We start from the raw sequence: 21,509 nt of genomic DNA, 5'->3' as shown, positions 1-21,509 counted from the left end.
AGAAAATAGCCACTGATAAGCATCATTTCTATATAAAGGTAGAGACCAAGTAGCAATAGTTGTAGACTTCATTGCTGATAGAAAATATGTCCAATAAAACATCTTTTATCTTCTGTTGCACAAAGGCAAAAAGGAAAATCAAGTACTTTGATAAACCTTGTATTTGTGTAGATAAGTACACATCTGTTTCATTTGGAGCTTTTGGAATCTAAATCGAGTCTCTTGGTACTTTATAATTTAATTCTTGGAATTTCTGTCTCTGAGAAACGTGGTCGGGAACAGCAGATAATTTTAAAAAAAAACTCTTGAATTAGACTTTCATTTTGTGATATTACAATGTGTAAAAATAATGATAAGAAGACCAGTAAAAAGCAGTCGGTGCCATGAAGTGTAGAGACAGAGATGCTGTTTATTTCGTAATAACAATCATCCACTGCACCAAGTGAGCTCTATGATGTTGCGCCACCATGCTTCGATGGTGACGGCAAGAATAGCACGCATGCTGGTATCTTTATTAAAGTGAATTAATGATGAATCACCCTCATCCATGAATCATACATCAATAATAGCCTAATTTACAGATACAAAAACAGAGAAGAGCATGGCAAAAGAACCCCACCAAAAATTCCACAAATAATGTTTCCAGGGGAGCTCATGTCTTATTAAGAGGAGCCAACCAAGCTCTCCCTGGCTCCCTTGTAGTTCGCACCCTGGTTTATATTCCGTGCCCTTTGAATTCTCCACAAATCCTCTGAATACCCACCACAACCTGATGCTCTTAATGAGTACTGTGTGCAATCAAAACATGTCATATTCCTCTGTGCCACAGAGCTCCATTGATGTCCAAAAAATAGTTTTTCTTTTTTAAATCCCATCACTGAGCCACGCTGTTGCACTGGGTGACATGTACCTTCATTACCATTAAACACACACAGTGTTATGTCTTTTCAGTACCCAGAACACTCTGATACTGCTGGAAATTTATCCATAGCACCAAACTTAACTTGTTAGGCTCAAAATTGTCTCCAACCAAAATGTTATTCAAAGTGAGCATAGACCTGTGGTGCCCAGGTGTTTCAGAAATCAATATTTATTTACTACTATTATTAGATTAGAATGAACTGGCTTGGGTTTGAGCATCGCTGGCATGATGGCGAAAAACAGGACGTGCTGACGGACAGACTTTGTGCACTGTTGGTTCAGGTCTTTTCATTGAGTTTGCTAACAATAACAAAATTATGCAATATCTCAAACCTTGTCCTTTTCAAATCTCATTATCCTTCACCCCATAGGCATGTCTGAACTACACAGAAAGCTCACAATGTGATCAAACAGCAATAAGCAAACAGGACAGGAAACAAAGACATTTTACACATTGCATTACACAAAAACAAGATCTCATTAATTGCAAGTTCAACATGAGCTGGCAAACTAAAGGTTAGTTCATTAGTGTTTATACAACACAACACTTGAGATTTGACTTCATTTTTTCTCCGACAAAAAACACATCATATGCAATTTCTAACTACTGTTTTGGAACAGTATTACACACTCATGTATTGTAACAGTCAGTAATCTTACATTAGAGTGAGAGTGGTGTTTGTAATCTATCCTTGCTATCACAGTCAGTAAAATGGCATTCAGACTGACTGAACTGCCACAGTTATGGTTATCAGTCCATAACGTGACCACAATCAGTCTAAACTAGGCTAATGTGCCAAATTTATGGCCTCCCTTTTACCTTGTTATTCTAAATCTAATCAGTGTAGATAAACATGACTGTGGTATCATAACCAAGGCTGCAAATGGACTGTGCTCAGCAGTTGTGTGAAATCGCAGAGGAAAGATGTGAAGGTTTAGCTGACATTCTCCCTCTGCCACTTGATTGATCAAGACTCTCTTGATTGAACAAATAATAGAAGTATCAAACTTGGGACGGTAAAAACCACAACAGTATGACAGCAAGAAAAACAAAAAGGAAGCAAACATGCACACTTCTGCTGTAATTCTCCAGAACTGAACCAACATCCAAGCTGTGCTTCAAGGCAGTTGACCACTAAAAAACAATTGGTGTTTCTGAAAAATGTGGACGCTGGATGCTTTCAGTGCATTCCTGTCTCAAGATAGAAGGTCACAAGATGTGATGGCTCATGAAAAGTTGACATAATAGGCTCTGGAGCTGTCAGTCAGCAGTGGGCATCAGCTGTGTGTCTCAGATGCCTCTGCAGCAAACCTGAAGGAGGCGAAAGAATAAAAAGAAACAGAAATTTTATATATATACTTTTTTCTTATCCAGCCAGCTTTTTTTTATTGCTTGCACTCCTTTAGTTTCTCAGGGCTAAGGGATAGAGAGGTCCCTGGGGAGGTTAAGGAAAGCCATACAGGTATGCTAGAAAGACAAAGAGCATCAAAGGGAAGAGAAGAGAAGCCGGAGAAAGACACGAAACATGACAGAGGCAGAGGAGTCATCGCAAGGTGTCTCGGAGCTGTCAATCACGGCACAAAACCGGATGGCTTGCTCTGAAGCGACCTGCAGAGTGAGAAGTGGAATGGAAATGAGGAGTTACTGCTTCCTGCGGCAAACAAATGCACTGCGAATCTTTCAAATGAAGTTATTGAATTGAAACAGACTCGCGACAGACGTGAGGTGAGTGCCGGTCAGACGAAGCAGGGGTAATGATGAGAAAGATGTAAAACACAGAGACCAAGACGACGTGGAGAAAGCAGTAGTTTAACCTGGTTATAAATAAGGAGGCAGTTTTACATTTTAGCACATTTATGCAGCATTGTCTGCGTATTCTGCTTGATTTCGTCAGATCAAAGAGATTACGCAGGTTAAACTGTATTGTGTTATCACTTTGTATGAAGCTGCACACATACTTTTAACAATGAAATGGGGTCAATCATAGTGGCAAACCCACAGGAACATGTTCTTATTAAATATTTTTAGTCTCATTTAACACATCGGTTCAGCTTTCAGGCAGGCTCTCTACAACCTCATTTTCAGTCACAGCAGGCAGCTGTTTTCAGTGACAAGGCTCTGATGGAGTCATTGTACACGACTGGCTCAGCACCAAACAGCAGACAGCCCAAGTTAGCAACATATGGCTTCAAATGATAGCTAATGCTGCTCTGTAGACATCAAAGACACACGGAATGCATTCGGGTAGGGTAACATGGGAAGCAAATCTAACTTTTGTATGAAAATGCTGCAGTGCTGTGACTTGTTTTGGCCTTGTCGTCACACTAAGCTGATGTCATCTGCTCCTGGTGTTGCTTCACATCAGTGGACCTTTGATCTGTAGTTTGGTCTCTATTAGACACTTCAGACAGTGTGTACTTTTTCTTTTTCTCTCTCTTTTTTTCTCTGCCAGTGCACCAGTAGGCAGCATGGTGGCGTATCAGTGTTCATTTTAATCTTGGATACCAGTTTATTTTTTTATGGATGCCACTTTTGGTTATCAGATTTCTTGTCCTGAACTGTTCTTCTTCGATTTCAGCCAACATCTCAGCTCATAGATGGGAATTAGGCTCTAAAAGTCTGGAGTTGTTTGCATGCTAAAATAACAACCTCTATTTAAAACTGCTTTCACCAATGTATCATTAGGAGACCAAAATTGCAGCTTTTTATTACTGGCACTAAACTGATTCAGCACAACAACCCTATGCACGGTAAAACAATAATTTCACTGTTTATATGCATTTGAGTAGCAGCTTTAGAGCATCTCTACTTGTGAAAAATGGGACTAATAATTATTAAAATGATTCCAAAGCACTTTATTTGGATAAAACTCACCTGGTGCTAAATAATGACAATTGAAGTTCTGCTCCAAACTAAATCTTGTCTTTTAGGCCAGTTTGCTTTGTGTCAGTCATTGGTTATCAGGTATGGTGCACACAAATGTTCATTTGGCAAAACGTCCTTGGGATGTTACAGTTAAATATCCAACCATATGTACAGTTTTCACCTGTAAAAAGCCCTTTGAGGTCAGCAATCGCTGTTTCTCTCAACTCTAAGCTGTCAGTCTCACATCAAAAGAGATCCCCAGGGTCGAGCAGCATCCCACATTTGGAACTTTCATGTCAATGACGAAACAGTTGGCAATAGTTAAGACCCAAGCCACTGAATCAAGTAATGTAAAGAGAGAGAGGGAAAAAAACAGCGAGGGAGAAGCTAACAGTTATTAAGGACAGTACTAAGTGCCGATAGAAAGACCACCAACACAGTTAAGACCTGTGCAGTTACATATTTGGAGTTGGACTGTTGGAAATCTTCAGTTCAAGTTATCATCTCTGAATATTTTGTCGTACAACACTGTTGTTGGGTTTTTAGGAGAATAAAGTTAAAATAAACATAAAAAAAGGTTTATATACAATAGTATGATAGATCACATAATCAGTGGTAGAAAAAGTGCTTGGATCCTTTACTTCAGTAAATGTAGAAATACTACAGAGAAAAAGTAACCTCTTACTAGTGAGTATCTTGCATTTAATCTACAGAAGTAGTGCAAGTGCCAAATAGTGATTTGTAGTGAATTTTTATTTGACCAGTAGTTTTTCTTCTGACTAAAATGACAAAAACAAATGACCAAAGAGAGGAAGACATTGTGTTTGAACAGGGAGTGATACATTTTGACTGTGTTTTTGTTTTGTTTTTTTCCCCTACACTTTTAGTAGTCAGTAATCAATGCCAATGCCTTCAGTGCCATCATAGCAAATGAAGAAATCTGAAAACTTCTACCAAGCTTTCTACAAGTTTCCGCTGAGATTTTGGCCCACTCTTCTTTTGATATCTGGGTCGTTAAAGCTGATAGGTTTCCTTGCCATCACACTGGTCTTCAATTCCTCCACAGATTCTCAGTGGGATTCAGGTCTGGAGTCCGGCTGGGCCACTGCAAAATGATAGAATTGTTTTCGATTAACCATTTATTCTTCACTTTGGCTACACATTTCAGATCCTTGTCTCTATATAAGATCCAGCGTTGGTCAAGGCCAGGTTTATCTGCAGACAGTTGTTTTTCTCCATAATCTCAATCTTTTCTCACAATGCCATTTACTTACAAATTAATTTGGCCCATCTGAAAAACACCTAAAATGTATTAGAAGCCGCTACCACATTTGACCACAGGCTCAATGTCATGTGGTTGAAAGCTTCTCCAACCAAGAGCAACCTTGTGTAGAGTTTGCTGGAGTGTCTGCCTGAAGATTGTAGTCCCAAGAGTGGTCATATTTGTCAAGATGGCCTTAGAGATGATCCTAGGATTCTTTTTGGCTTTTCTGCACTACCATTTTTGTCAGTACATGGGTTACTTCTGGCTTTCTACCCTGCCCTTTGAGATTTTTCACTGTGTGTAAGTCTGTACCTTTTTGATTTTGCTCCATGCAATTGCCACTGGCACTTTAAAACACTTGGATATTGACTTTATACTCTTTCCCCATCTTGTGAGCAGCTACAATGTGCAACTCCTTTCTCAGAGAAAGACGCTCATGGCAAATTTGCTCAGCTCTTTGGTTTTGGCCATGAATCGTAGTTACCAAGTAAATGACTACAGATACTGCATCCATGCATCCATTGCCATATTAAATGGCTCTGGAACATGGTAGAAATTACCAGGGGTATCTAGGATGGTATAGAAGTTTTATTATTATTATTATTATTATTATTATTATTTTATTATCTTTTTTAATGGCAGCAAATATGAATATGAAATGAATAATTTTGGACATCTCCTTTTTTAATAGAAATGTCAAGAAAAAAGCCTTTTACGGCTATTTACGACTGAACATAAACATCTCTAAATCGATGTCTTATTGTCTTTTATGACTTTTTAAGCCATTTCCAGTTACAAATCTAAATGACATGTTTATGGATAATTTTGGACTTAACGGCATACAATATTGGATCGCAAATATTGATAAAATAACATTAATATCATGTTAATGCTACAGCTCAAGCTAAAATTACTTTATTTACATGCTGCTAAGTAGTTTATTGTATAATCATTTAGTAGGTGTTTTATATTTTATATTATGTAAATCACAAAATAACTACTAGCTAAAGCCTTGAAATGAATGTAGGACAGTACAATATTTTCCCCTTTTAGGTTGTGCATAACTGGAATTTCAAGTTTAAGTATCACTGAGTTTTGTATCAAACTCAGATACGTGGCATTCATGAGCTTTTAAGATCTAGAGGTGAAATTTGTTTGAGAAAACTTCACATTTTATGTGAAAGTAGTGTTTGATCGGAATATCAGCAGATAAAATCAATATTATTTGAATCAGATCAAGGGCTCCAAATACTTGACTGGGACATCCATTGTATTGTGCAGGGTACCATTTTGAAGCAGTTGTGAAAACACCCCAACAATTTAAAAACTTCACCTTTTTAAAACATAGACACAATTTAGAAATTTATCTTCCATCATGCGTCTTTCTAAATCCACAGCATCTTCATCATCAGAATCATAGAATTCTCATTTCTTACCTGATATTTTTGTGTAGTGTTTAATCTGGCTTCATCTAACATAATCTATAAGCATGAATTAAATATTGAATAATTATTTTTTAACTGGCCAAACATTATGGGGAGGTCAAGCTGTTCTTTGCAATCCTGTAGATTTGCGCTGTTCAGCTCACAGATGGATACAATAGTTGAAGGAATGTGTGGTCAGGGGCCAACAGCTCAGTTTTTGTTTTTGCTTTGTTTCGTTTTTTCACTGCGAGGCAGTCAATTAATCTGGCCCTGATTAAAATGTTTCCTCAACTTGCAGAGCAGTGGATAGTTTCTAGAACTTTTTCTGTAATTTAAACACAATAAAAAGGCTTTAGTATGTGAATGGCTCCCATTACATTAGAGTCTCTCTCAGTTATGATCATTATTTTATACTACAGATCATTAAATTGTTTTGCCATTTAAAGCAGTACACGGTCTCTATTGATGTCCATTAGTGTAAAAAACAAGTCAATGCCAATTGTTACACCCTGACCTTTATCCAGTTTATGGGCCAATGTACTATATCAATAAGACAAAGAGAGTGGTGGGCAGTAATTATAGGCTTATCCGATGTAGTATACACAAGTCATTTGGCTTCTCCATTTTGCTCCTTGCCTAATTAGTGATTAAAATTTGAGAGGGCATAAAACATTGCCACATTAACATGACTGCTGTCTTAGAATTGTCGATTTAGGAACACTGCTGAATGGATTGCTATCCTGCATCTAAGTAGCTGCATAAATATCCAGAGGACCAATTAACGAGAAATGTTTGGGTGTCATTGATTGTGAATAAAAGCAAGCAGGCTGCCATGAAAATTGCACAAATCTATCTCTCGCCTTTTAGCTGTGACCTCATTAGGTTAGACAAAGATGGCCCCTTTCCTGACTACTTTGTTCTTTGGAAACATCAGGAACATGGCTCGAAAGAGCAGTGGAATAGGGGTGCATACATGCATGTATTGTCTAAGTTGGGGATTTGCAGGGCATGAATTCCCAGACCATAAGGAGTCTGGAAGAAATCTGATTCAGTTTTTATAAAATACTATAAATCACTTAAATTGACTGTGTTTAACATAATTAGAGGTGATCAAAAGAAGATTTTGGACACCTGCTTGGCACCAAATCTGACCATCACTGCTTGTTTTCTCCAGTGTCAGAGGACAGAAGACTGACCAAATGGACCAGCTAATGACCTAAATCTTGATTCCTCATGCAGCTTGCCAGGCTTTGGTTGGTGAATTGCATGGGGGATAATGACTATGAATGAATTAATAAAAAGTCAAAAAGTTTATTTATACACAAGATGGCAGGTTGCAAACATGAAGTTGTCACAACCTCTACTAACAGCGGTTTTGATCATTTTGGCAACACTCTGGAGCACCAAAATGGCAGAAGTGCTTTTGGACAGGAGAACAGTGAGCCGATGTAGAATAATTTGGAATGATTTATAGTCTACAAATCTGCTGTGTGATCTCCACAATGAAGGCATATTTGGTGTCTCACTCTGCCAGACTGCATGCTACTACTAAACTCACCGGTCCTGTATATCTCCTTCTTCGAAGCTGCTACCTTAGTCTGATAATTTGTTTGACATAGTGGCACTGTATGTAGCTGCAAAGCTAACTGTGCCATCACTTCCTTATAGCAATGGGGGGTCAATCAGTGGGAGCTGGCACTATTGTCTCTCCTCCATGAGAGTAGACTCTTCCCTTATCTTGGGCACCATCTGCTGCTATTGATGTACTACCAGCTGTTGAAATTCCAAAAACCCACAAAGCCTCTCTTATTGTACTGTCACTCTCCAGCATTAAACGTGTTGCCTCCAAGTGAGTAAAGAGCAAACGAATAAATAATCAGTGCTTCTATCTCTCAGTGATGCCCAACACCAGCTGCAATCTCAACTCATTTTAAATGCGTTTGCTGTTGTGACAATGCCGTGTATGTGACGCCATCCACATTTACAGTCCTTAATGTACTTGCTAGACCTTTTAGTTTGCTGGCAATCGCTTGGAGAAAAATCCTGATGATGAATGATGGTCTAAACTCCAGGGCCCATGAGCTGAAACTTACAGTCGCAGTGAAGCAGTAATGACCTAACCTTGCCTCAAGGAGGTCAGTGGAAACTCAGACTTCATCTGAGTTGGGGAGATCCTCATGTAAAGAGACAAGAAGATGATTTCAACCCTCTGCTTCATTTACTGCAGGGGTGATCACTGACATGCTTCCTCAGACTGACCCTCCTCCCTCCACTACTCTCTAGGAGCAAGTGAATGTCACCAGCATCCAACAGCAAACAAACATAACCCGAGTCACCACTACTGATTGATTTTGGAGCTTTAATTAAAGTTTTATTCCCTACTGACACCACTTGTTCTCTTACCGATAATCAGTTAACACGGGAAAATTTTAAATGGCTTTTGTGCACGAACAATACAGTACTATTGACAGAATGAATGACGAAATTGACACTGACAGGGAAATTAGAAAATTAATGTTCTACCCCCAGATTTTAAATCCAGACTCTGCTAGAGCCATTAGTCAAATGGGGTTCCCATCGACGTGTAGATTGACATTGACTAGAGGAAATGTTCACTCAGTGGCGACAGTAATAAATGTGGGTTCACTGAAGCACAGTGTTATTCAGCTCCACTGCCTGGTTGTTTTATAAAAGGCATCTGTTTTTATTTATGCCCAGACGTTATAGAGATTTAAAACGGGATGAGGCGGGTGCTTAAAAATCCAAACCGTCATCTCCATAATCTCCAGCTCAGTAGGCTCCGCTCGACTGAGAGAATAGAAATTACAGCCTGTCAGGCATCAATGACATAGAGAAATGTGAAAATGGTGGACTTTTAACAGCCAGCCTTTTCCTCTTACATACCCACAAAAAAAGAAAAAAAAAGATTGCTGGTCCATTTAACATTATGTAAGACAAGGTCACTCCCCCTTAGTTAAGTCTGCTGAGAAATTGAACCTACATTTTCTCAAGTGAAGATGAAACAGCACAATAATTAAGGTGAAAGCTTAATTGAGCTGGGATGCCATAATGTAAGCATAGTAAAGGCAGGTCTGCACGCTCCAAAGCTATTTAGAACGTAGCATAGATGAATTGGTACTTCAGGCAGCTTCTCACAAAGTCACTGCTTGCTGTTCAATGTTACTGTGACAGAGGTGAGCAAACTCTTGTGGATTTTCCTAGCATACTGATTTACATGCTACGAGACAAGTCCAAAATGCAGGCACTACAGAGTTTTTGAAACTGTTTTTATAAGATATCAGAAGATTTTAATGGATTTCAGTTCTTCTTCTACTAGTATTAGTTTAATATTACTTAAAGTGAGACTCCCAGCAGTTTTAGTGTGCAGATACAGATCTCTAAAGACTCCAATGCCTTTAATTAACTTACAAATTACCAGTACGTTTGTGACTTATTCCTTCCACCTGAGCTGGATTTAACATATGACTAGGGGAAAAAAAACATATCAGTGCTTGGACAACAAAGACATGATCAACTCTTAGCAATGACCAAATATCATATTTGTATTTTTTTTAAACATGCTTATTTAAAGGCAACCTTGTGAGGTAGTGCAGTGTGGAAACTGTGCACATATTGAGTGCTACAAAATATTAAGCTCATATGGCAATAATAGCTTACACATTTTGGATGCAAATATGCTGACGAAATTTCTAAAACATAAACATGATACTCAGGAAAGAGCTGGCTATACTGTACTATTTTAATGCTTTAAATTATTTCTGTGTTTGTCTTGAAAGCTCAGTTTATCTGCATATTAACTGGTCCATTTTAGCAGTGCTTATATTTGTGACAAGTAAATTAAAAGTCGGATGATATGTAATGAAGAGTCCAGCAGTATCAGTGACTGTAGTGACTGCTGTTTAGTCACATTTAGCACTTAAAACTCAAGATATATATGCATAAATTGATCTTAGCAGCAGCTCCCAGTCTCTCCTGCTGTGCTACTGTTATTAGGTAGTTTCACAGACTGAAGAGACACGCTGCTGCTCAGCTGTAAATGCTCTGGCGATCCCGAATAAGGTGAAGAGCTTAAAATTTTTTTGATTTGATGTGCTTTAAACTGTACTTAAGGGATTCCTACTTTTGTTTAGCGATTGCTAGCATTAGCCATCAGACATTACTCGTCTGCTACCGTGCTACACCATATGGGGCTTTAAAATGAATTGTGCAGTTAGCCACCGCTAGCTCATTCATTGACTCCCTGTTCTGTTGCTATTATAGCAAAGGACCTGGAAGGAATCCCCCTATCTAAGAATCGATGTTTCGCCGAATGTGCAGCCACCAGCTATGCTTTTGCAGCAGCAACTGATTTTTCATGTATTTATTTGTCTTTAATATGGAAAGCAATGGAATTAATAAGTGATGAGAGTTGATAAGAGCATTTATTTAAATGGTAAACGCTTTAAACAAAAAGATCACAATGGTCATATTACAATAGCACCCTCTAAGATTAAACTTTGCCACCATACATGCCACAGATCAAAGTGTATCCAGATATATTAATGTATAGAAATATATTTTGGATCGAACAGGCTGCTTGGATAACTAATCGGTGAGTGAATCCACAGACTATAAATCAGCATCAAGGATTCTACTTTTGTTTAGTTTCTTTTTTGAGCACAGGTTTTAGATTAATCGAAGGTCTGATCATGTTCTACTTTAGACGGCAAAATATAGCATTTGACTTATGCGTACCTCCATTTTATTATGTCAATGTGAACCGAAACACATTTTCATGCAATGGATGAATTGTGTGACCATGCCTGAGGCAATATTTTTTAAGCATCTTTTTTGCTAATGCCCTGTTCATTAGCTGTTGATGTTGAGCTCCACTAATGTCCGAGTTACAGATATAAGTTCAAAATATGTGTCTAAACTGTAATGGCAAAGACACATTGTGTGGCTGTCTCCTCTTTCGCCCACTTACTCAAACTGTCAAAGCATTAAATAGCAAGTCAGGATGTCAAAATGCTCATAAAAAATAAGCACTTAGTATCACCCACTGTGGGGAACTTAATGCATGGTTAGAGGCTATTTCGAGGCTATTTTTATTTGACTGCTGTGACTGAGACATCTGCTAGTCTCTTGTAGTTACCACATCAAGAGCAGTCTCTGACCTCCCTGGGGTTCTTAGCAAAATTCTGTTAAGGGGCACCTCTTACCTGACCCATGAGTCATTTCAACCATTTGCTATTGCCTCACTGTCATACTTGACACCCCAGCCTCCCACTGTAATCATCCCTCTTTTAAAATGGATTGTTCCATCTGTTGATCTGAGAAAAGGTAGCCGCCGGGTAAGATATCTTAATATAAACAGTAACATGGAGAAGAAGTTTTTAACAATAAATATTGAAAATAAGAAAATATACCACTAGACTTTGACTCTGCTGTCAGTTAATTCTTTATCACAATATTATATAAGTGTCTTTGTGCATAAAATGTAAAGATAAGCTTAAAAGCTGTGGCTGCTGCAGTACTGGGTCTGTGTAATACTGGATGAAGCTGGATGTGGATCAGTCAATTCTGTATGTATTAGCTGATGTCCTTGACTGACAAACTAAAGCACAGCACCTTCAAATTACAGGTAACAACATGAATATTGGTGTATTAGCTCTGTTCGGTCCACTCAAACTGATTTCCAAAGGTCTTTTTTTTTTTTAAACATTCATCCGGGCTTCAGTGCAACCAAATCTGCTAAGCATGATTTAACATTTTCATTGGTCAACCTGACACTAACCAGGTAGATAAAATTACTCTGTTTCAACTGAGGTAAATGGGACATTAGAATGACAGTTTTTTCTCTTTCAAACTGATTTTTGGTCATATTTGAGCGGATGCACTGGAGTTAACTGAGTGGAGACTAGAGGCTTCTCAGTGTACAGCTGCCTAGTTAGCTAGTAAGCTTGTGGGATGCTTATGGAACAGTAGTAGAGCTAGCTAGCTTTAGAAAGCAACCCAGGGTTACTTTCTTCCCCTGTAAACAGAATGAATCACTGTATACATATTGGTCAAGTAAATTCTCAGCATGAAGATAGAACAAAACAACCAGCATATTCATTGCATTTATTCCAAAGACTCACTACATTGTTGGAGCAATGCCATTCTGAATTTAAATGTTAACAATGCACAAAATAAAGGGTGCATTATACTACAATGCTAGGTAGCAGCAAAGCCACACCGTATGGAGAAGAAAAAGTTTAGCACAACTTATAGCCAAAACAGAACTGCTATTTTCAAAGAGTAAGATCATGCTTATGACAAAGAAAAGTATAAATGAGAAAAACATTTATCTGCACTTTCATTCTGTTTACAATAATTTGCACAATATGCTAAGAAATGACTGAGTATGGGAAATGACAAGGGATGCTAACACTGAAAATGTATTATTGAACAATAAAGAGGCAGAGTGAAAATTTTGAAGTTTACCAAAATGAAAAGGCAAACCAGTTAGTCTGGGACCCTGTTTATACAACATATGGTGGTGCTTTTACAATGGAATGCCTGCCCAGTATGTCCAGCTAAGCCACTTTTTTTAATTGCATAATTAATGTCAATCCATTGCTCTCTGTTTTGCATCTGTTCAGAGTTGTAATTGAACCCTGACTGAGAGGGGAGATAGCCATTGTCACTTTTTAAAGTTATGTGCACATATGAGGAGTGCCAACACATCCATGTCTTGTGTGGACTGATTCACACCCAGGTTGCTTCTAAAAAGAGCTTAATTCCATGCACACACATTTGGATAGTTTTGCTTCATGCTATCTTAGTTGTAAACATTGACACCCACTTTAACACAAGGGGGAGGCGGGAGTAATTTGCAGGGTTCTACACATCTTGCATAGTGATCAAATAGAACTGCCCGGTTGTGACCACACCAGTCAGGTTTTTATAAATGCTTCTTTTGGATGTTGACATAGGTATAATTTCAGTGGCAGATAATGTTAATGTCCTAATTGGCGTGTTGCCTGGAAGTGCTTAGATTTTGATGGACAGCCACTTTACAAGGGTGTAATGTACATTTTACAGTCAGCTAGTGGTTCTGACACTTTTACCATCCCCATATTGAGGCCAGTTGGTTTGAGCGAACAATTTATGGCTTCAAGTTCAGGCGTTCATATGTCCTCCCTTTTTAATACAAGTCATAAGTAGAACATATTGGAAGATTTAGAGCACGTACATGACACTGAGTGAAAGTTAGTGTCAACTTTTAGATGAGTGAAGTCGATGTTATCATCTGTTCCTTTCTTACTGGTGACCTTTACAGCTTTTTCTCATATTGATTTTGCAGTTTGCCTTTGTTTTAACATACGACAAGACAAGAAGCACTTAACTGAGCACAGAGCTCAATTCTAGAGGAAAGATATCCTAAGATCTCCTAATCGCATCCTACAGACAGCAAATCTCTTATAAATGCCTTAAAGATGCCTTTTTTCTCGGTCAGGATTTTGAGTCATGAAGAGCTGAGAAAGGATTCAGTTGATTCAATGCTTTAGGTGGACACCTGAGGCCTTGGAGTACAAGTTCACACCTACTTAGTGTTTTGGTTTGAGAAAAAAAAAACATTAAATTTTACTGATGTTTATGTCTTTGATTTTTTGCTTATTGCAATTCATAACCATATGAAATATATCTGTTTTCTATTACATTTTATTTTATTTGCACAGTGAAAGTTCTGATGCAGATGTTGACACATGGATCCTGTTTTAGGTCATGGTCCTCTGCTATTTGATTATAAATCATGTAAAACAAAATCCTACTAATCTGAAAAGACTTTATGTACCGCACTTTGACACTCCCAGATGATGATGGTTAGTGCCTGGAATTTCAGTTTACTGCCTGCTATTATGTGAATTATAGAGTGTCCATTATATAGGGAGCAGTGAATGAGAGATTGATTTTGGACACAATTCAAATCATCAGTTTGAAATGGAATAGCATGCATTTTCCTATTACCATAACCAACAGGAAAAGTAACATTAACATTCATTTGAAGACAGTCACTCTGAGTTTGACTCTAATATCACTCTCTGTTTTGGTCTCTAAAAATATTTGCCATTTTAGCCTGCTAGTTGTTAAACTGTGTCCACCAGCTAGTTGCTAAAGTAACAGATCATTCATTTACTGAAAAAATAAAACTGTCTGGAAATGTGAGAAGAGCAATGAACATAAACCTACGACTTGACTTGACAAATGCTGATAGACTCTGCAGCTACCAGCAAGTAATAGCTTGGAAAATATATGATATACATAATATATTATTTTCTTTTTTGTATAGGTTTTTGGTGGACCACAAAAGTCCAATATGGTTAAAAGGAATCATTGTTATGGTGTTTTGTGGTTAATAGAAACTTGGATGTGTCTCCCAGCTTTATAAGCCAGTAAGAATTTTCCTGAGCTGCTACTCTCTGGCTAAGGGACCAATAGTCAGCTAGCTCAAACTTTGCATAATAATGGCTCTTCACCGCCAGCTGCTTACAAGGCGAGCAGCTGTCCTGCAGTTCGCCAAGTTCATTTACTTTCTAAAAATGATTCTGCTAACTCTAACATGTCCCGGCTACGAATAAGGCAAATCAAATATTTTGCTATTGGCTGAAAGAATGAATAGAAGAGCCTTAATGCACTCTCAGCATCTGAAGATCCAGCAGATTACTTTTGTTACAGAAGGCAATGTCACAACAAGAATAGAAAAATATTTTTTGTAAATAAGTTGTGTGGCTCTTAGGTTTGATCATGTGCCCATGAGCGGAGGTCTATGGACACTGTAATCCTGAGGGACATTCAGCGATCGTGGAAACTGTTAGCTTTGAAACATATAAAGAAGTACCGAGAGGGTTACTGCGTTGTTGGCTAAACTCAGCCCTTTTTGTCTTATTCCTTCTCTCCTACTCTCAGGAGCTGACATAGACTGTAATAATTCTAAATTCTTATTTACAGATTTCAGTTTTTCTTGTCAGACAATGCAACAAGTGTGAAATAGTGACAAAAATGCAGCCCATTAAGATGCCATTTAACCAGCTGTCACTTCAGAGCCAAAAACAAGCTTCCGCTGTCCACTGCCAAACTGAATTTTTATTTTTCAGTCTCACCATGCAGACATTATAAATGTCTGTGCTGTAAATTTAGTGATATTTTTATGTAAAAATGATTGCTCAGAGAGAAACAGAAGTGAAAAAGTCCTGATCCGTCACACTCATTCCGGTCTGTAAGCTGTAATGCATCTAACCCCCTTTGAGCCATGCTGTCGATCACATGTGCAGAGAGAGTCTTCTTCCTGAAGGAAGTGTAGACAGCAGCATCTCATCTGCACTTAAAGTTACAAACACTGTGGCAGCCTGCTGAGAACAAGGCTACATACAGGAGTTATCAGGCCCTGCTAAAAATGACTATCTTTGCAGTACTTTTAGCTGAGAAAAGATTCTATGGGGATCTGAAACTGTCATTTACTCGCTGTTAAGGGGCATAATAGATGACTTTAAGGTAACATTAAGTATCACAACCAAACATTATAATGACACTCCAAATTAAATTATGTTAACAGTACTTTTTACAGTTCGGTGATGGCGTAATATAATTTAAATTTAAATGCAATATCTTTCAGTGTGGATAATCCTGCTGAGACTTGGACTCATACTGATGATGAATCTAATTACTGCAGTCAAATTATTAAGGAATAAGTTAAATAAGTAAGGATGATGAATTAGCTGCCACTGAAAACCTACAGATTTTATCCACAGCACTAAGAGCTACTTAAATATAGGCAAGAATCTTTCTTTCTATTTTAATGACACCTTGTCGCACTTGGCCTCAGCCAGACACTTTTACCTACATTGTTATGACGAGGTGTGGCATTGTGCTCCGGAGAGCTAAATTTAGCTGCTGGCTGCTGGGATGGATTACTGAGAGGCTTGAAGGCGACGTGATATCTGGGAGGGAAATTACTTGAGCTTAATGAAGTACATAACTCATTGCTCACATGCTGTCCACTATATAGCACACTCTCTCAATCTGCGAGGACAGTTTAGAGGGCACTACACATACTTGTAGAGGGTAATAGTTCATTTTCCTTGCAAGCTCCTCTGCTGAGACCTCGTTCCAGCTTGACCCAGTTTGTGGAGGGAAAATTATGACTCAATCATTACTTTTAATGGTTGTTGAATCATTTTAAATGATAATGGATTTTGTATTTCCATTTCTTCAAATGTTATATAATTTATACATTATGTAGCATTTATAATTAGGCAGTGATCGAATAAGTACTAAGATCACTGACTTAAGCATTAACATTGGAATGTTAAAATACCATTACAAGCAGAATACTTCCTCTTTTGTATTAGTATAAAATATTATCATACATAAGTAGACTGTTTATACTGATTCACCGTTTAGCTAGTATCGGACCTAGTATCACCTACTTTAAAGGTCCAATATTGTATATATTTTTAACAAGTTCATGTAAGTTTCACACTTCCCAGAATGTGTCTTTTGAGCCTAAGCTCACAATATTGCAAAGATAGTTAATCCTACCATGACTTTTTAGTTTAACCCCTGCTCTCAACAGGCTGTTATAGCCTTGGATTATTTGTAAAGTGACAGTGGGTTAGCATTAAAGGGCTGCATTTTAATCACTATTTCATACTCATTCTGTTGTCTGACAGCCGCAATGGAAAAATATGTAAGCGAAAACTAACTTTAGTAGAAACAAAGCAGTATTAAAATACAATACTTGAGATCAGAGAGACAAGGAGAGAAGTAAAGAGATGCAGGTTGCACTAAAACACAGCAGGCAAGGTGAGAAACGGTAATTAGTCAAGTCCTTGTTCATAGGTTTTAAGTCTGTCTAAATGTTTCCCGACATTACAGTTTCCACATCTCCGATATGTGGGCACACATTCCAAGCTGATGTGAAACCGAACCCCAAGGAGGCCATAAGGGATTATGTAAATTATTTAGTTCAAAAAATATTGGTTTCTCAGTTTTAAAGTGGGAACTGGCTAAAATTTTCAACAGTATAGAACCTTGAAATACAACTTAGTGTGGTGGATTTTGACCTGAAAGTTGATCATCATCCTAAAAGACAAATAGAGCTTTTACTACACAAACCTGTGTTGAGTTTTTGGACAATTCTTTTGACTTTTTTGTGAGAATGTCTGAAGTTTGAACTTTTCAGAGGGTGAATCTTTGGAACTGCTAAGTTGAAAAGAAGTTGGGAAACTGCAGTTTAAACTTTAATACTTCACTGTATTTTGTTCGCTTGGCAAGTAATGTCTTTCTTAAGGCATAAAAAATAACTGTAGGATAAGAAGCAGAAAATAAAAATACTCACGACAGGTCGAAATACATGTAATTTGCACTTAAGCACAGTACTTTAGTAAATGTGCAGAATAACTTTCCGTGTGTAGATTTCAGGACTTTACAACCGCAGACCATTCTTCTCCTCGTATTTTTTGGGCAGGTGATGCACATTGTGAATCATTTTCAAACCTTCCCAAGGCTCTAAATGCTCCGGAATCCTTTTGACAAAGGCATTTGTAGCATCAAAGGCATCTCTGACAAAATAAACCCACAAAGAATGTTTTATCAGAGCACCAAAGAGGGTTAGTGTAGTTTTTCACAGGGTTAACCGTTTCCAAATGGTTGGGGTGGTAGATTGGAAGTGAAGGGCGTGCTCCTGGGCGAGAGAGGGGAGAGTGGATGAGAGAGCGGCCCTAATGCGGCATCTCATTACAACCTCTGTCAGGATCCCTCTATTCTACCATCAGCTCCCCTTAACTTGGTAAGAGCCCAACTGTCGTTTCGAGTGAGTGTGCCGCCAAGGAGGCATTTACAAATAAATGAAAAATGTCACATTTGATTTCACTCCTCTCGGACTGCGGCGCCTCAGCTTTGTCACAAACTGTCTTTGTTGTTCTGGTCTCTTGCAGGTCCAGCTCCCGGTCGCCGTGGATAGGTTCTGGCAGGTTCAGGCCCTCTGCTTCTCTCCCAGGGTAAGCTCACAGACAATGACCTTCCCTTAATGTTCCTGAAACACTGATTCCTCCTTCTTTTTTTTTTTTTTCCTTCCCCTGCTCTGCTTCTCATCCTTGTCCTTGAATGGCATGCGAGCGAGCAGGAAGTTGAAGCTGGTTTGCTATGACGGGGAAATAAAGAGCTGGTAAAATGGCGTGGCATGTCGTTTAGGGAGAGTCAGCATGGTATCGTCTTTAACCCTTGGCTTTGTGGTTTGCCTGGGATGCCCTCGCTATTGCTGCCGCCACCTCAAAGGCAAGGAATTAAAGACACACTGCACCTTTTTGATCGCGTATGTTTGCTGAGGCGATTTTACCCGTAATTTTGTGACGATATGTCGCTTTGCCTGTCAGCGTTTCGGAACGGAAATCTTTGGATATTTCTGCATTTTATTCGCAGCGTGTGATGGTGGCTTTTTATTTTGTAGTTATTGTAGGATTTTAATCCTCCGCAGCACAATTTCTCCTTTTATATGCCCACACTGACAATATCATGCTTTACTATCGTTACCACTGCGAAAGCATTAACAAAACTGGAGCTTTTGCATTTAAGTATTGATCCGTGAGATGGCAAATGTTTCGCTGAATAATACGAAAAATGGCAAAATACTCCGTTAAACTAAACTGCGTCCTTTCTTTACCAATAAATTCAGTGCGAAAATATTACAGGATTTCGAATTAGCACATAATGCACAATGTTTACATAATGTAGGTCTTTCAAACTGCTAAAAATGACCATTTTATTTTTATCGCAGCCACTAATTCTACTCTATAATCCATTGCTGAGAATTGCGAAGCCATTTTAGATTGTGTCTCACAGTATTTGTATGTTTTATCGGTTTCTACCTACCTAACAGTTTTCTCATCGCTTTTACTGCATGCTTAATGTCGTGGACCTTATTCCAGTGCAGTCACAATGCTTTCACTTATCACCTTCAGTAACCCTAACAGCAAATTTTAGACACATGCAAGTAAGGCACAACTAAATATATATATATATAATAACACACATACTAATGCCTGCTGCAGCCTTCAGTCTCAACCGCAAGTTCTCAACATTATGCTACTAAATGCACCTGCACCACAGTAATATCAAACACTAGCTCTTTTTTAAAACTCTACTGTTACATATCAGGCAGCTTGTACGTTAGTGTGTGATGTTCCAAGTATGTGTCAGCGTACAGCACTTCAGCCCTGTCGAACCTGCCAAATGCTTGTTTTGATGCTAAGGGGGGGAAAAGCAAGAAACCTAGTTTTCATTAAAGGTTAGTTTCAATCAACCTGCAAATACAACCACCTCAAAGGATAGACCTGGACACTGCAGCTGCATCAGACTTCACATCACATTTCGACATAGTCATATCCTAAACACTTGAAAGTATATACGTATGCTTTCAGGCTCTGTGCTTTTACCCTGTTCTAACAATTCTCACACCCCTTTGAACAATTCTTGGAAAACAAGTGTGCTGTAGAATAAATCGTTTTTACTCACCTGCTGCTGGCCTTAACCATCTCAGTACAGCAACTGGTGTAAACTCCATAAGGGCACTCAGTGAAGTACTATTTGTAGCTTGTTGCGTTTTTTTTTTTTTCTTTCCTTCTTTTTTCTTTTTTTTTATGGGGTACAAATACCCCATGCAGGCTTTTTGGAATGGGCTGTTAAGCCTCTTTAGTAACACTTTAAAGAGTGTGTGTAGTGGGTGGGATGTTGTAAAGAGGGGGAGACGGACAGCCTGTTATAAGATCCTGAAGACAGGACGCCTCTGCATTTAAAAGCTGTTAATGATGCATGTCGCTCACCAAGGAATCGGTGGACCGCAGCCAGCAGGTTTCTTAAACTAAGTGTGTATGTATGTGTGTGCATGCGTGTGTGTCTGAATGAGACACCTGTTGTACTATCTGTAGTTGACCTTCCATTACGGAATGAACATCAATAACAAAAAGGAAAGTCTGGTCCTGAACAGAAAGAGAATTGGTGTCTGTCGTTGCTGCATTTTTGAAACGGCAAAGCTAAAACGCTGATGACTGGAAAGATTATTCTGGCTTCAAAGTGATCTTATGGAGGTCATTCATATTCAGCAAGGAAGATATTTATGATTTGATGTGGCAGGTTTTTGCTTTGGATCTGCTGGCATGCAAACGTGATGAAAATGTATGTGGCTTTAGTTTAGTTTTCTAACCAGCAAGAGAAATACGCCAGGCATATTACAGTAACGTCCTGTGAGAGGTTTTCCAGAGGGATTCAAAGTTGTCCACACAAACCTATACTTTTACTAGTGCCTATTCAATAGCTCTGCCAGAGCAGTGAGGGGTTAAATCCCAGCGTTGAAGGCACTTGAGTTTGTGCTGATGCTGGGGTTACATAGATTCATGGCCAGTGTTCAGATTTGGGTTACCAACGTGAGGCTTCAACACATTTAGGGATTGAGGGCTCACTGTATTCGCACACATTCGTTCCAGACTAAGACAAAAAAAATTGACCTTGAGATGATGAATTGGGAAAGCATGGGTTTATAATTGAGCTCAGCGGGAATGTAGTTTGAACTCATCGCCCCTGGCAGAGGAGACATACACTATCTCATGGATTAATATCTTTGAATATCTCCACAAGTCAGTAAAGTCACAGTTTCCATGCCGGTCCAGGCTCGTATAATATGTGTTGTAAAGACTCCAAAGTGTGTGCGTTCATTACAAGAAACAAAATCAGAGTCATATTCCTTGTATATATATCAACAAGTTTGTCAATAAAGCTAATTCTGATGGAACACAAAGTTCCAGGCATTACAGTAGAAAATGCTTCAAATATGGATATTGTTGTAAAGAACATGCAAATTCGACAACTTGATTGCATCACATACATTTTCAACCTGACAAGAAAGAACATCTATATAATTATCTTAATTTCAAAGTGGACACCTAAGATTAGAGTCATCAAGTCAGTATCCAACACTCACAATCTCCTCTTCTGT

The 21,509-nt window shown here is 38.5% G+C and overlaps 1 protein-coding gene and 1 long non-coding RNA gene across 4 annotated transcripts in view; one reads left to right on the top strand and one right to left on the bottom strand.

The window, feature by feature from the left end:
- Positions 1–389: 389 nt before the first annotated feature.
- Positions 390–20,289, bottom strand: LOC110950263 (uncharacterized). Its single transcript, XR_002595644.2, has 3 exons — positions 20,033–20,289; positions 4,742–4,892; positions 390–2,233 (listed from the first exon to the last, which is right to left on the bottom strand). It is a non-coding gene; the product is annotated as an uncharacterized LOC110950263 (long non-coding RNA).
- The window catches only part of LOC110966177 (inactive N-acetylated-alpha-linked acidic dipeptidase-like protein 2), a 580,988-nt gene continuing 569,926 nt past the window's right edge, over positions 10,448–21,509 (top strand). Inside the window, exons 1-2 of one of the 3 annotated variants that reach the window (XM_051947586.1) lie at positions 10,448–10,555; positions 18,457–18,519. The gene's annotated coding sequence lies outside the window, so the exon portion shown is untranslated. Of the gene's footprint in view, positions 10,556–18,212; positions 18,333–18,456; positions 18,520–21,509 lie in introns of those variants that run through there. The other 2 variants (XM_051947587.1, XM_051947588.1) reach the window with 2 other exon arrangements.

The sequence above is a fragment of the Acanthochromis polyacanthus genome, chromosome 4 (assembly GCF_021347895.1).
Source record: "Acanthochromis polyacanthus isolate Apoly-LR-REF ecotype Palm Island chromosome 4, KAUST_Apoly_ChrSc, whole genome shotgun sequence".
Lineage (NCBI taxonomy): Eukaryota > Metazoa > Chordata > Actinopteri > Pomacentridae > Acanthochromis > Acanthochromis polyacanthus.
This window is presented reverse-complemented; position numbering and strand designations above follow the sequence as displayed.